The 16,129-nt window shown below is 42.4% G+C and overlaps 1 protein-coding gene across 4 annotated transcripts in view; it reads left to right on the forward strand.

Moving 5' to 3' along the window:
- The first annotated feature begins 4,164 nt into the window (after positions 1-4,164).
- LOC101172706 (plasma membrane calcium-transporting ATPase 1-like) overlaps positions 4,165-16,129 on the forward strand; it is a 99,903-nt gene continuing 87,938 nt past the window's right edge. For 2 of the 4 annotated variants that reach the window (XM_023954793.1, XM_023954794.1), the window contains exon 1: positions 4,167-4,477. The gene's annotated coding sequence lies outside the window, so the exon portion shown is untranslated. Of the gene's footprint in view, positions 4,478-16,129 lie in introns of all 4 variants that reach the window. The other 2 variants (XM_023954796.1, XM_023954795.1) reach the window with 2 other exon arrangements.

Below are 16,129 nucleotides of genomic sequence, written 5' to 3' on the forward strand. Positions count from 1 at the left end.
TAAAGTGAAAAAGCAATCCACAAAAATGCTTTTTCATTTCCTTCCTCTACACTGCTTATTCTATCACTTAAATAAAATGATAATGAAAATAGTATTTGACATTTCATTTTCAAAATGTTCTCTGTTAAATGTGTAGCATAATTCATTTGGAAATGTCTAATTTGACAATTAAAACGTATTAATAGAAATGCTTTTTAATTTTCAAAATGAAAGTGGATGAAATGACTCAAAATTAAAATTAAAAAGCAATACTTAAAAATGCTTCTTCCTTTTCTACTTCAACACAGCTTTTTCTGTCACTTAATTAAAATGATAATGAAAATGGTATTTGATATTTCATTTTCAAAAGTTATCTGGTAAATGTGTAGCAAAAATCCTTTAAGAAATGTCTAATTTGACAATTAAAATGGATTAACAGAAATTCTTTTTAATTTTCAAAATGAAACTGCATTTTTTGACTCAAAATTAAAATTACAAATCAATACTTCAAGATGCTTTTTCATTTTATACTTAAAACCGCTTATTCTGTGTCATAATTAAAACGAAAATGCAAAGAGGGGATTCCATTTTCATTTTCACATCCACCCTGCGAACTATGTCTCAATATTCATTTAGAAAAAGCATTTCCAGCGAAGAGGCGGGGCGATGACGTCACTGCTTTCTCTGTGTGTCCGGCCGCTGATGTTGGCTTGCGATTCACAGCTTCTGATTCGCGAGGGCACTAAAGGAACATTCCACTGCATTTGTCGCATTAAGATCCATGAATCCAGATTTGAGCAGTCCAGGTCCAGCGGTTTGTGAACAGGACCCGGTTTTAGGTGTTCTGCAGCCGAATTTTGTAGAAGCAAATGTTGGTTTTTCTAAAACCTTGCTTAAAAATGGCAAGTTGGACACAGGTCTGTAGTTATTAAAAACTGAAGGGTCCAAATTAGTTTTCTTGAGTAACAGTTTCACCACTGCAGTCTTAAAGGCAGCAGGAAAAATGTTCATCTGTAGAGAGGAGTCCATGATATTTAAAATCTCACTCTCAAAAGACCCGTAAAATGATTTAAAAAGTGATGTAGGGATGGGGTCTAAAAAACAGGTTGTTGGATTAACTTGGGAGAAAACTCTACCAAGTTCTGCAGCTTCAACCAGGTCAAAACTGTCCAGTATTTCCTCAGGTAAAATCAAGCCATCATTACCAATAAAAAGGCTTTTCTGTTAATTTATTATGATCTGACAGAGTCGATCTCCTGAAGAGGTCTTCTAAGTCCTCATTGTGTTTCTAGTCACATTAGAGTTGATCAAAGACTCAATTGTGGTGAAGAGGAATCTGGGGTTATTTTTATTTTCAGAGATGATGTTTGCAAAGTATGAATTTCTGGTCTGTTTTACTGTTTGATAATATACTTTTAGTTGGTTTTGGTATAGTTGATAGTTTAGTTTAGTTTAGTTAAGTTGATAGTTTTCAAGTTTGTGTTTTCTCCAAAGTCTTTCGGCAGATCTACGTCTCTTCAATTGTTTAATTTCCTCCGTTCTCCAAGGGGGTGTGGGTTTAATTCTTATCTTTTTAAATTTTAGTGGAGCAACTGAGTCGAGATTGGATTTTAATTTACTGTTAAAACTTTCAACAAGTAGATCACAGGGGGCTGGTAAGACAGGTGGAGAGTTGGAGCGAACGCATGTAATACATTTTTCGACCACTTTAGGAGTCAAGTAGCGTTTCTTCACCGTTCTCACAGAGGTCTCTTGTTTTATAAAACCAGTGATGTTAAAAAGCACACAGTAATGATCAGATACAGCCAGGTCCACAACAGTGGAAACACTGGTAGGTAAACCATGACTGATGACGAAGTCAAGAGTGTGCCCCCTGTTGTGAGTCGGCTGCATGACGTGTTGTTTAAAATCAAGAGAAGCGTGCAAGTCCAAGAACTGAGTGGTGCAATAATCCGACTTCCTGTCTATATTCAGGTTAAAACCCCCAGTTATTAAAATCATGCTAAAGGAAGTGTGGACAGATGCTAAGAACTCAGAAAACTCCTCAATAAAAACAGAGCTTGGTTTGGGAGCTCTGTAAACCGTGATGCACAAAACTGGATGGCTGTTAAAAACAAAGGCGTGGTGTTCAAAGCTAGGGTACTGATCTAATGAAATCTGCTTTACTGCAAAGGAGTTGGACATTTTTGCCCTCCCTTGTTGAAAAAACAAAACTAAAATTGGGTGGTGAGGCCCCTGTGAGAACAGTAGTTGCATCCGTGCCACGTTTCTGTTAAAAAGGGACTATCAATATCTTGGATCTTGGATATATATCTTGGATAAATTTGTTTCTGATAAACCTTTTGTTCGATAGAGATCGAATGTTAAAAAGTGCCATGTTAAAAGAGGGGGGTGGAGTGTTGGTTAAAGCTGCTTCCTCAGGCTTTGGTGATTCCTTTAGTGGACGAAGACAGTAGATGTTTGTTTTTCTCCCTGCACGTCCCGTCATAGTAGACCTGACTGTAATAGACCTGGGGGGCAGCAGGTCGTAGCAAGGAAGCACTGTTGATAGTTAAAGCAGTTTCTTGGGGAATGTGGGAGGAAGATACCAAATCCAGTCAGTCCCTTTCACAGACCGATGTCTGGACAGATGAAGAGGTCTGGACTGGTGTGGACATGATGGGGGCCGGCCGGTGATGTCTGGACGGAGTGTCTGATGTTGGCAGCTAAAACATTGCCGCCCAGTGGACTGGGGTGAATCCCATCAGTTTTATAAAATGAGGTTCTGTTCCAGAGCAGGTTAAACTTGTCAACAAAAACTAATCTGTTCAGGCTGGAAGCAGACTGGACCCAGGTGCTCAGACTCAGCAGCCTGCTGAACCGGCGGGAGAGGGAGGGGTCCTGAAATAAATACAGTCAGTGGTATAAGCAGTTAAAGGGCTTGTACCATGCTTTTCTTAAGTTTTTCACAGTGAACGATATATATGATAATATAACACCTTTGGCACAATAACTAATGATTTTTTTTTAAATGAAATATAAATTCTTACCGTTGCCTATTTTCCTACCCAGAAGTAAGACTACTCGATCTCTGAGGCCCCGCCTTTCTCTCCTTGTGGGTTCCGCCCATTTCATGGCGTCGCCCTAGAGCCGGCCTCGGCTTCATGTCTGTGTTTCTCCCACAAAAACATCTGAACTTTTGTAAAGAGGGATGTTCATATTGTGCATGTAAAATGAAAGCTTTTAACTGATCACTGCTAAGTCCACAGAGAAAGTGGGTGTGTCTGTTAGCCAGGGGGCAGTCCTGGCATCCCAGACTTCCTGGAAGGGGCTGTTCTTCACTTTGTGACATCAAAATGTGAGAAATTGCTCATTTTCGTGGATTGGAAAGGGGCTCGTTCTCAGACAGCAAATACACAAAAAAGCGTGAATGGATCAAAAATACCCGCTTTAGGGTTGTTTATAGTGTGGAATGAACCTTATAATACACTTAAAAACTCCAAAAATTTATTTTGCATGATATAGACCCTTTAGAGAAGGGGTGCCCAAATCCAGGCCTAAAGGGCCGGATTCCTGCTGTTTTCCCCAGAAATCCTGTTTAATCTGCTGTTGATAACCTGTATCAGGTGTGTTTAGCCAATAAAAAGTTTCAATGGCATGATGGTTGGAAAACATGTAGGACACCGGCCCTCAAGGCCTGGATTTGGGCCCCGCTGCTTTAAAGTGTCATAAAGGTAAAGTACAAATAAGAAAATTATAACTATTAATTTGAGTTAAATTGAAGAAATTAGTTGAAAGCCAAATAAAAAGGTGTTTTTTTATTGTGTGGTGGTGGTGGGGGAGGGGGGCGGGTGCAGAATCAGGATTCTGGCTGTTTCAGTGACTTCTTCAACATTAAAGGTTTCTAGTTGAACACAGTTGATTAGCTTGAGAACAGAGCATCCATCCTCGTCCATCAGAGCGGACCCGGGCTTCCACACATCCTCTTGATGCGCTGCTTTTCCCGGTCCTGGGGGGTTTCCAGATGTGCTGCCGTTCAGGGCCCGTTTCTGTCATTCCACCTTTACAACTACAGGGGTGATCCCGGGTTGCCCCCCCCCCCCCCCCCCCCTTCCGTGGCGCTCCTTGCTGAGCCAGAGGGGAGGACGCTGGGCCGACCATTGGGGCTTTTCCCACCCCGCTCGTTGGTCCTGCCCCCCTCCCGCCCCGGCCCTCATTTGCTGGATCACTTTTACAGCAGGAGAGGGAGGGGGGAGTCTCTCCGTTCTTTTCAGAAGATTGCTTTTTGACTCGATCTCTCGACTGGATTGTTCTCCGTCCTCCGGGTTTCCGCCGCAGGACCAGCAGAACCGGCGCCTCTTCCAGTCAAATCACAGCAGAACCGGTTCTAACCACCGGAGCGCCCCGCCAGTCTTTTCCGCCGCAGTTGTCAAGTCGGAGCTGTGTTTGGGGAAAAATGGGCAAGCCCCGGTGAACACGCCGTCCTGACGCGCCGACGCGGGACTCGAACCACCAGGAGGTAAGGTCTAATCTGTGCTAACTTTGGCCGCGCGCGGGGCTCTGTGTCTGTCTGTCCGTTTCCGCGCCGTCGGTGCTGTCAAAGTTCAGACGGCAAATGCTTGAATCGTGATCTCACTTTTCCTGCTCAGCATCCGGATAAATTACGCTCCATAACGGCGGTTCCCCCCGTTTTTAACCTTGACAGCGCGGCGGGAGCGACCGCGGACCGTCTCTCTCGGTTTGTGTCCACAGGTGTTGACGTAAAAACAGAACCTGCTCATGATCGGGAAAACGAAATCCGCTTCAGCGGATTCGCCAGGGGCATATATGATTTTATTCCTCCGGTCGCAGCTCCGACCCGTGCCGTGTTCGCGGCCGGTGACTATCACTTCGGCCTCTGAACTCGTTGAAACAGTCGGAAAAGCGTTTCCACCCAACCGGAATCGAACACGGTCGTGGTTGGTGTGAGGACGTTCGGGACCAGGCGCCCTGTTGGCGTTTTCCTGTTGCAAACGTGACTTCGGAAAGTGTTCGTTTTTAGCGGAACGGGTCTGCCTGCGCCGTTCACGACACACACATGGCGAACAGAGGGATGTGTCCCTGAAATCGGTTCTGGTTGTGAATTGTGGGTGGAGGAGTCGGGAGTCGGTCGGAACCGCATCAGCGCAGTCCGCCGCCGCAGAATCTCACGCTCCTCCGGTTTTGACCGAAAGCTGTTTTCGGAGTCTCCTCCGCCAGTTACCGACAGAAGGGGGCTCTGTTAGAGTGTGTTGGGATACTGGTTGTGCGCGCACCGCGTTCCCGGTGCGGGTCCGCGCACTGCGCTCCCGGCCGCCGCGCCTGTTGCTGCGCTTTCCCGCTCCTTGCACCGGAAACGGCGCCTCTGCTTCGCTGCAGATGAATCGCTCTGGAGTTCGTGTAGTTTTAATTAGCGGGAGCTCGGCGCGTGCCGTGTCGTCCTGACGTCAGAGCTATGATGGGCAGAGGAGACACTGCGCAGGCTCTGCTTCTTTCCCCCCTCCCGCTGTCCGCCCCCTCCCCCAGCAGGGTGTGTCCCGCCTCAATGCGTTCGGAAGGAGGGGGGGGGGATCCCTCATCTTGGCTCTTGACTCCTCCCCAGCTTTTGACCTCCAAAGAAGGACATAGCTCCTTCTGTCTGCTGCAGGCTGATTTAAAGGGCCTATATCATGTGAATTAAACTTTTTGAGCTTTTAAGCGTACTATAATGTTCATTCCTCACTGAAAATAACCTAAAGCGGTATTTTGATCAATTCACACATGCTCTATGAGAACCAGCCCCTCCCAATCCACGAAAACCAGTGGGTCCCAACATTGTGATGTCACAAAGTGAGCTATAGCCCCTTCCAGGAAGAGTCTGCGCTGCCAGTTACGCCCCCAGGCTAACACACACACACACACACACACTTACTTGGACACACCCCGGGGAGCTTGCGGTAATCGCCTAAACGCTTTCCTTTTATAAGAAAACTATGCACATCCGTCTTTGCAGATGTTTGTTTTTGTAGACGACATGTGGACACACTGCTGAGGCTCTAGGTTGACATCGTGAAATCTCCCAGAGGGAGAGAAAGGCGGAGCCTCAGAGATCGAGTCTTACTTATAGGAAATGGGCTGTGAAAATAACTAATAAACTCATATTTCATTAAAAAATTGTTCTTTAGTGTGTTAAAGTTAAAATATTATCATATATATGGATATAGTTTGAAAAGCTTAGGAATAGAATGACATAGATTCTATGTGGAGCTACATTCTCTTCCAGGACACCAAATCAGGAGGAACATCTGTGTTCAAATGACTAAAGGGTCTGAGTCATCTCCTGCCCACCCATCACCCCCCCAGGTTCTATCCCGCTCTGACATCCTTACCCAGCAGAACAGGGTCCCATTCACACCACCATACCCAAAAAGAGTAACAGGGCCGTAGTGCATCGACCATCGCTGGAGTGTTGTCAATTACGTCTGCTAGCATGACGTCTGGTTACTTCACACCTCTGAAGCAGTCAAAGCTTCAAGAACCTGAATTCTCCTTTAACTCCCAGACGTGAAGAAACTCAGGTGATAAAACATATTTATAGATCATTGATAAATGAACAGAAATATGTCGAATCATCTCAAGACCATTTACAGCCAGAGGTAGAGTTTGAAATTGTTTTTTTTGGTGACAGAAACCTTACAAATTTGCATCTAAGAGGGACACAGGTGGGGTATCAGACCAGTTGACAGGTGAATCTGAATTCTGCTGAAAGACTTGGTAAGGGGCTCATTTTTTGGGTAGAATGTTGTGTTTGAAGTAGCTCAATGAAGTTTATCATACAGACGCACTGTAGCAGAAAAGGACGGCTGAGCCTCCACCTGGTGGTTGACGTTTGTGTGGTCTTCACATGTGCGTTCCTGAAAAGGCAGAGCTGGTGTTGTAGTAGGTCTGTGCTTGAACATGACTGGAATAAAGGTTTTGTCAAAAGCTACTAAGAAATAAGCAAAGGACCTACTGCTACGCCAACAGTCTCACTGACCAAACCCCAGGTTGTGTGGAGCAGATAACATAACGGGCTGGGGTGGGGGGATCTCTGAATCCATGAGTGTTTTGAGAATGTGTGTTTGACAATGAAGGCCTTACTGTGTAGCAATAAAGCTGGGTTCAGTATTATCGTTGGAACACAGTTGATACGTGACATGTTTCATGTTTAAATCCAAAACGGAACATTTGAAATTTGAAAGCCCAACTCAAGTTAAATGAGCTTTTCCCACAGCTGTGTGTTCATGTTTGCAAAATGATGCTGCTTTTGGCTCACTCAGCATAAACTGTTGCACAAGATCAGAATTGTACTACAGCATCAAAACTCTCTGCTTTTCCATGGACTTTTGCTCACTTTGCCCAGTGACCCAGAATTTGTATTAATTGATCATGAAGCTCTGTCTGGTTCAGGCTTCAGATTGTTTTGGGGTGTCATGTAAGGGTTAATGGCCGACGAAGTGCCGTGTGCATTTTTAGAAATTAAGGCATGCTGTGGAAGCCTGAACCATCCGACGCGAAGTGCGTTAAGTAAGGGTTAATGGCCAATGAAGTGTGCATTATCAGAAATTAACGGACGCCGAAGTGCGTTCATTTCTGAAAATCTACACTTCGAAGGCCATTAACCCACTTTTATCATGGTCACTTACAAAAGAAATGAATATTCAGTTTTTAGTACATTATTCTTGTTATTCTTTATTCTTGTAATGTGACAACGCGCCCCTCACAGACCTCGAGTGAAGTGGCAAACGAAATTGATATATATATTCTTGGAAAGTTCACCTCCTACCGCTTGTTTTTGTCCAGATGATGAAGCAAAAGTTTGTTTTAAAGAAGCCAGCGGAGTGATACAAAACATTTAAGCTCTGTGACTGGAACTACTTATTTGGGCGTGCTTTATCCCTGTGGATTATCACTTTTTAATGCACACCCGGCAGCCAATCGTAATCGAGAATTCACCCGGACCATCTAAGCCAACCATTTATTATTCTGTGTCTTAGTTCAGAAGAACTTTTTAAAATATTTATTATGGCTGTGATATGACACTGTGTAACATTATATGTAGAAATGTTAGGACTTTTTAAATAATCATCCACCATGAAAAATAGAACCAGTTGATGTGGAGGTGAGAGGACATAGGGTGAAGCATATGTTGTTTTCACCTCCATAGGATATCTATGGCTGTATTCAGACTGAAAAAGTCCATTTGTACGGACACGGTCTACTTAATTTAATAGACTGGGTCTACTAAATCGAGTCCTGAATCTTGCTCCTTGTATGTTTTCAAACTGCTGTCAAGCAGACTTTTCTGTTTCGAATCAAAGCTTGTAAACCAAACCACGTGACTAAAGATCTCTTGAGTCATTGGCCAGGAATTATGAGGGCAGGGCAAAAGAACAAGAGAAACAATACTGAAAGCCCTGTGCATTCCATCCTTGTCAGGAAAAACTTTATATTTCCCTGACAAATTTTGAACGTCTGTATCAACATCAGGTACTACACTTTTTACTTTGGTAAAGTGGAGGCATGCTGAGGAGACGACGGTTAAGAAGTTATATAAAAAAAAGAAGTTATACTGATAAGTGTGTATGTTTTATAGATTGTGAGCCTGAATTCATCTGACCACATTTTAATGATTTGCTGTGTCTCATTGTAGCTTCGTTACCCTGTTCATATCCCATAGTGAATAGTTACAGTTTAAGTTATACCGCCCCGAGGATGGAGCCTATTCAGACTAAGGAAACTCTGAGCAAACTGAAGCTCTAAAGATGGGTCCAAGAGCAGTTCTTGGTCCCGGACCAAGGTCTGCTTGGGTGTTTTCAGACTGAACATTTGTTCTCTGGTTCACCCTAAGAGAACCAAATGTGTCCAGTCTGAATACACCCTATGTGTGTCAAGAGTTCAACTTGTGTAAATCTCCAACAATTTTGGTGGGGGTGGATTTGTCTTAAAGAACATCTGAAACACACATTAGAACCTGATATTATATTTTAGTTATGCGATTGTTTGAGGAGCAAGAAAGCTTTTTAAACAACACTGAACAGTCCTGTCAATCCATTAAGTTTAATTTTAATGGTCTCATTCCAGGACACCTTTTGAAGATTTACATCATTACTTTGTATTTTAATGTCAGATTTTCTTAGAAATTTTGGTTTTATTTTTTGGGTTGTTAACTCTTCCCAGGCTTTCGTAGCAACAAGCACAATAGGGACAAAATGTTAACACAACATATCAGAGTTTAAGTTTTAGTTCAGACTAAGTCATTGGGTTTATGTTTCACCTAAATCAAGCTTACTGATTTTAACCCACCAAAACACATTGTATATCAACATTTGGAAATGACTTTAAAGGATTTTTTCAAAACTTGATAGTTTTTAGCCATTTTGGTCAGTTCTTGACAAGTATTTACCCCATACCCAGTGCCAGATTTCAGTGTGACTACATCAAGTCTTGATTTATGGTTGTTCTTGTACATTTGCTTAAACAAATAACATACTCGAAACATTTTCTTCCATGACGCTATCACTCTTTAATATTCTCTGCATTATGATTTTTGTATTTCACGTGCTCTGGTTTATACACACACCTGCATGCATGCATACACAAAGATGCACTGTAACCGCACATATACACACAGAAATGTATATTGAAATATCCTTTCATACGGAGAACATTACTGCTATGTATGGTTTTATGTCTCCATTTATTTTCCAAACCACAAACATGGGTTCTTAAAACAGGACAAATAACTGAGTCAACATGAACCTACAAGCAAAATGAATGTTCTGACGACCACAATAACATCCTGCCTCTGTTAAACCTTGCAAAATCTACACAATTTGCTCCAGCAGTGTGATTGTTATGCAACAAGTTTTAGACTCTATAGGAAATTGTGTAATCCTATCCATGTTGCCTAAAAAATAAAGAAATTAAGAAAAAATGAAGAAAGGGCTCTACCAAGGAGAGGAAACACCAGGAAAAACACTTACCAAATGAATTGGGGTTAACATGCTACAATTCAAAGCTCAGCTTGTTAAAAGCTGAGCTCTCCTCCACCTTTTATGGTTTAATTTACATTTGCTTGTTGTTGGCATGGAAACCCTTGCCAACAAGCGAGGGGTTGCTTGAATGTTCTCTTCCATTGCTTTGCTGCAACTGGGTGTAGTTGTTGAAGTAGTCCAAGAGAGGTTTGTACTGTTTTGACAAGATGAGACTCTGTCCTATTAATGGACGACACATAAACCTGCCCATCTTCATCAAAACAGTTGTACCACCAATCTGTTGCCAACAGGATTGCCAGCATTTCACCCACAGTTCAGAGGCTCATGTTGGAAGGCCTTTTGAGCCACAGAAGGCACAACTGGCTGAAGGTATACATAAAAGAAATTCGATTTTTTCTTTTGTGGCAAATGATTGGTATATTATGTGAGGAAAATTTGTTTTGCAAAGCAGTTGGACGTTTGGACGCTGTATTTATTTTGCGGATTGTTAGTTCTGTAGGGAATTTTTTGGTACCACTGCATATAGCTTTTAGAAGTAGAGGACCTATTCATTTTAAATACTCAATTTTTAATTTAGTATGTATTGGTAACGCTCTCATATCTGGTGCTCAGGACAACATCCACCGTGACACCAGCCCTTCACTTGTAGAAGTGTCTTACTCCTACAACAGCCTAAACACTGCTTTAAAAATCAGGGACACGTGGAAACCCCCCTGGAGACGGAATCCCTGAACCAGATCTAGCCGCAAACACTTTGTCTTACGTAAGCCATCATCAAACATTAATGGGTGCAGTGTAGCTGTTAGTGGCTTGGTCCTATATTTCAGATCTGTATGCTTGACAGAGCCTCGGTGCTCATGGTTGTGATCGAGCTGTTGGCTTTTATTATTATTTTATTACTCCCCAGGCGTTAAAGGATGGAGGACTATTGGTATATACTACTTAGATTTATCTGTTTGAGCATTTGAGGTTTTATCCTTTTAACCAGGAAGCTCTTGCATTTTTTTTGTAATTATTTGAGGCAAAAGTAACATAAGGAACAGACTCCAAGAGCACTTGTGCTTGTTGTTCACCTTTCCGCATATCCCTTCAGGGGTCGCCACGGTAAATCCACTTCCTCTAATTCGCACAAGTTGTTTGGCAGAGATTTTTTAAGCCAGATGCCCTTCCTGACACAACCCTGTCCTGTGTTTTATTCGGGCTGGGGACCAGCACAGGGGAACCCAGACTTCCAGCCCCTTGGTTTTCCATGTGCCAGTCCTGCACACAGCCTACTGAGCCATCCAGCCACTACTGCCAAAGATTACAGGAAGTATAGAACATGTTCTGTTTACTGCTTACTCACGTCTTCACCGCTTCCATCTCTGAACCTTACTTACCAAGTGAATCTTTCAACTGACAAAAGACTTCAACCAAATGTCATCCAAAGAAGTAAACGTTGTGTCTCTTCAAGTGAACTGTCTTATGCAGGGGGGGCAGCACTTTTTTTTTAGTATTTATAACCATTCAAACCGTTCCAACAAGATCATTTGGAGTGTAATTTAACTTGTGTTGACTCTTATTTAAATTACACTGTTGCGGTGAAATGGCAATTATGTTTTTGGTTGTTTAGCTATTTGTTCATGTATTCCAAATGATCTCGTCAATATCGATCACTAATATCGTATATTGCGAGATTTCATTATATGGTGCAGCCCTACAGCTGCATCTGCTAGATTGGCATAACAGGTATTCTTCCTTCTTTACATACTTGACTCACTTTGAAAAAAGTCTGTCTTAAAAACGTGTTTTAAATAAAAACAGAAGAAAACAGGTAATATCAATTAAAATGGATATAAAGAAAGGATCCTGCATGCCAACTTGATGAAATTATGATAAACTGTTGCCTGTTTTACATCCTGATGAATTTGTGAATAAAGCTGGGGTGCAGCAGGCTTCGTTGTATATTTTCCATGTGCAGAGGGATCCTGCTGGTTGTTCTGCAGAGAGTTTGGATATTGATGCTTCAGGCTTTCTTAACTGTTAAATGATGAAATAACTAGAGGGGCGAGCATTTGGTAAGCCACCTACTAGAGCTGAAGACACCCTACTGCTCGTTTTGTCTTCTGGTCAGTCACTAACACTTCTAGATGGACAAGCTCTGCATGGACACACGCTGATCTTAACTGCGCAATGTGAGAAAATCCTCTCAGCACACACTTATGTAAGGCCTCATTGTGTGACTATCCAGATGTTTGTGCAGACACACACACTTCACAACAGCAGCTCAGAAGAACAACCAGTCATGCGTCTGTGCATGCTGGTCCATGTTTCTGAGCCGCCACTTTCATGTCAGATAAGATTTCCTGTGCGGTCACATTTCATCCAATCAGTTTATCTAATTAGGATCAGTTTTCGTCAATTTCAAGTAATTTATAAATAAACAAGTCAAGGATTCAATTTAGTCCTGTAATCTCATTTGTTTGCCTGTTACAGTTTGTATTAAAGGCCTGATAAACACTAACAGGCAGTGGCTTAAACGAAAAAAGGAAATGTGTAGCAAGAGATGTAAAAAGGTGACAATAATTCAAAAATCAGGTCCTGATCAGTCTGGTGTGAAGCTGGAAAGATTGATATTCTGGCCATAAAATGTAAACTGAGGATTCTCTAGAAATAACGGATATATAGTGAATAGTGAAGTATTTACTATAGGCGACTATAAGGCGCACTTAAAAGTCTTAAATTTTCTCTGAACTGTAGGGGGCGGCCTATGAGGCGGTGCGCCTAATGTGTAGTTGTGGGGCGTAGAAGAAGACGGCGTGAGAAAGGGAGAGAGAAGTATGGGCCAGATGGAGCATGGTGGTGAGAGGGAAGCTGTCATTAAATTGGCTGCAATAGAACGCTATCTGGGCCCCGCATATGTCACAGCCCTTAACAGGTTCATTAAGTCGGGGTGAGTCGAGGAGTAGTTTGTTCACGCTAGATTACAACAGCATTGCAGCCCAACACACAAAAACCGTAACAACATGAGTTTCACTTTCCTTCACAGCTCCCTAACTCATGGTGTGGGAATCAACACTTCCCATGAGACTTAGTGGCCATGGGCGGGGGTAAGCCACGGGTCCTCACAACATTGTTTCCAAAATGGCTGAAGCCTTGTTTAAACTGCAGCTATCAGCTATGCGGATTGATGGATTTTTAGAATCTGTTTTATGCCCGAAAAGTATATCAAAACTAACTAAGATTTGCTCCTGCTGAATTTTTTAAACACACTGAGTGTCTGTGTGTGTGCTTAAGCCGGCTCTTCCCTGGCACGTGTGTAAAAGGAGGCAAGCAGAGCTACGGCGTCCTGCCGCAACCGCGTGAAGAACAAATTTGTAAGAACAAGAGTTTGCTGAAGACCTGAAATTGTCTCCCAAACTTCCTCATCTTCTCATTAAACAGTGACATGTAAGCAGCAGGGTTGGCTTCACATACATGCAGGGAAAAAGAGCAGAGTTACTTTTTGCAAGTTGCACCTCCCACAATGAGCTGCACGGTGGCACAGTGGTTAGCGCTCTTGCCTCATAACAAGAAGACCCTTCATAGGTTCATTGGTTCATAGGTGTGAATGTGAGTGTTTAGGGGTGTGTGGCCTTGCGACAAACCAACAATCTGTCCAGTGTGTACCCCGCCTTCGCCCAGCAGTTGGCGGGGTAGACTCTGGCAGCCCTGAGACCCTGTCGGGGATAAAATGGTTTTAGAAAATGAATGGATCTCCCACAACATCAGCTTTAATAATACTGTGTGACAATTATTCCGTTTTTATTCAGATTATTCAAGTGTTCTGTAATATCCACCATGAATGCCAGCTCCTGTAGCCATTGTTTGCATTTTAATTCTATAACAGATTTGCCTTCTATCATCATGAGCTGTCTAATTTCCTCAGAGGTCAAAGAAGCGCTTCAGCACAGCACCTCGGCTTAACCCCCTTATTTCTACTCATGGCAGGTGATGGATAATGTCACTATAGCTGAGAAAGCAGTCAAATTGATGATGATTTAGACCTTTGGCTCAGATGAAATTAACAGTACAGACATCCTCCATGACGTGATCCACTTTCAGGGACTTTCAGCACATGAAATGTAAAAATTCTACACCTCTATTTGCTGCTCTAACCTTCTTTTGGAACTTTGTCACTTCACCTGTCTTTTTCCCAACCACTGAGGGCGCACGATCAGTAGCCAGGATGACAGTGTAAGACCCGTCCACACCAACTCTGTCCAGCACACCAACGGCAGCACAGAACATGTCTTCAGCTGTGGTGGAATTTAACATAGGTATCAACTTCAGGAACTCCTCTGTAAAAGTCAAAGTCTCATCAACACCACAAGTAAATATGTCCAGTTGAGTGACATCAGTAATATAAGTGCTCTGATAAATATTGACAAAAAATGCAACAAATAACACCACTCTGCGTTTCAGTTGGCTGTCCAATGGATATTTCTGAAATTCCTTCTGCAACACAATTCCTTGAAAGGCTGATGCTGACAAAGGCTTGTAGTTTCCATGAACACACAATTTCTGCAGTCTTCAGTGTGCATGTTTTGATGAACTCGCCCTCGCTGTATAGCTTCTATGATAATGCTATTTGGTGAGTGATTAGGTAGCTTGCTTTGATGGCGGCATCACTAACCTCTTTTGCTCCGTGTAAAAACAGACTGGTTTTTTTCCAGTCCGAGAAATAATTTGTTTATCTTTTGTTTTCTCAATTTTCTGCTCAAGTCATTTGTAGTTTGTGCCTTGTCTCAAAGTGGCACTTCAGATTATATTCCTTGAGGACTACCACTTTTTGTGCACAAACTAAGTGCAAAGGTTTCCCATTGAACTGTATGAACAAATTGGAATTGGTTAATTTTTCTTAAAAAAATCCTGCAGTGAATTTTTACACGTGAGCCCCCACTGAACACAGACTAGACCAGTGTTTTTCAACCTTTTTTGAGCCACGGCACACTTTAACCTTGACAAAAATCCCGCGGCACACCAGCATCCAAAAAAAAAGAAAAAGGAAAAGCTCATAGTCTGTATTGATCTACACTCCCTCCACAATCTCACATGCATTTTTGTGATAATTGTGGCAGAAAAAGCTGGAAGCTGCAGCTTTTTTTCTAGAAGATGTAATAAAAGTTAAGTTAGAAGATTTAAAAACTGTTTGTTTGTTCGTTGAGGTTTCTAGACATTTCACGCGGATTACTCATTGTACGCTGGGACACTGGCCCTTTAAGCCAATGCATCATGGGAGATGTAGTGGAAAAATCCGCCGACCGCAGACAGACAAGCGTCTCTGAGCTTCATTGTTTTCTTCACTTGTTCCACGGTCTGACACCGGATTCTGTAGAAAGCTACACCACTAAAGACGAGCTTTAGCTGGTATTTTTGTTAGAACTGAGAGACTTATGAGCTAAATCAAAACAAGGAAGTGAAGACTTTAACCACTTCTGATTGGTCAGACTGACGACATGTGATTAAGACTCCAAGAATGATTGGTGGAGACAGTTAAAGGGGCGGGACTTTTCCTAAAACGGAGCTTAAGCTGCGGCTAAATCACGGTACTGTCATTCTTATCAAAATGTATTTAATAGAATCAAATAAACACAAAGTATTTTACAATCTTTCATATTCCTAACTTCTCAGTGTTTTATCAGGGTTTGTTTAGATAAACAAAAAGCTGAAATCCTGGAAATGGTAAATGTTTTTAGATCAGTGAATGAGGGCAATTTCCCACGGCACACTAGTGTGCCGCTGCACACTGGTTGAAAAACACTGGACTAGACAAGTTTTGAGAGGAGACTTCTTTAAAGTGCAGATATAGGAGGAGCAGAACTGTTAAGGTGTTCTTGTTATGTTTCCCACTCAAACAAATAAGCTTTTGTTTTTGCACTGCTCTGATTTCCACTCTTTCACTGGATACAATACAGAGACACGGCAGAGGTGATAAAAATGCTCCCGTAACAAAACCAGTATAGCGGGGATCTTGAAACTTCTGAGGGAATCTTCGAACAAGTCATTTCCAGGATGGGCTGTAATCAAGAAGTTGGGTTCACAGAAATGGTAGCATTCACCATTTTTCATGAATTGTTATGCTCTTTGACTGATGTTGGGGTTTCTGCACTTGCTTC

Source organism: Oryzias latipes, chromosome 5, assembly GCF_002234675.1.
Source record: "Oryzias latipes chromosome 5, ASM223467v1".
Classification (NCBI taxonomy): Eukaryota; Metazoa; Chordata; class Actinopteri; order Beloniformes; family Adrianichthyidae; genus Oryzias; species Oryzias latipes.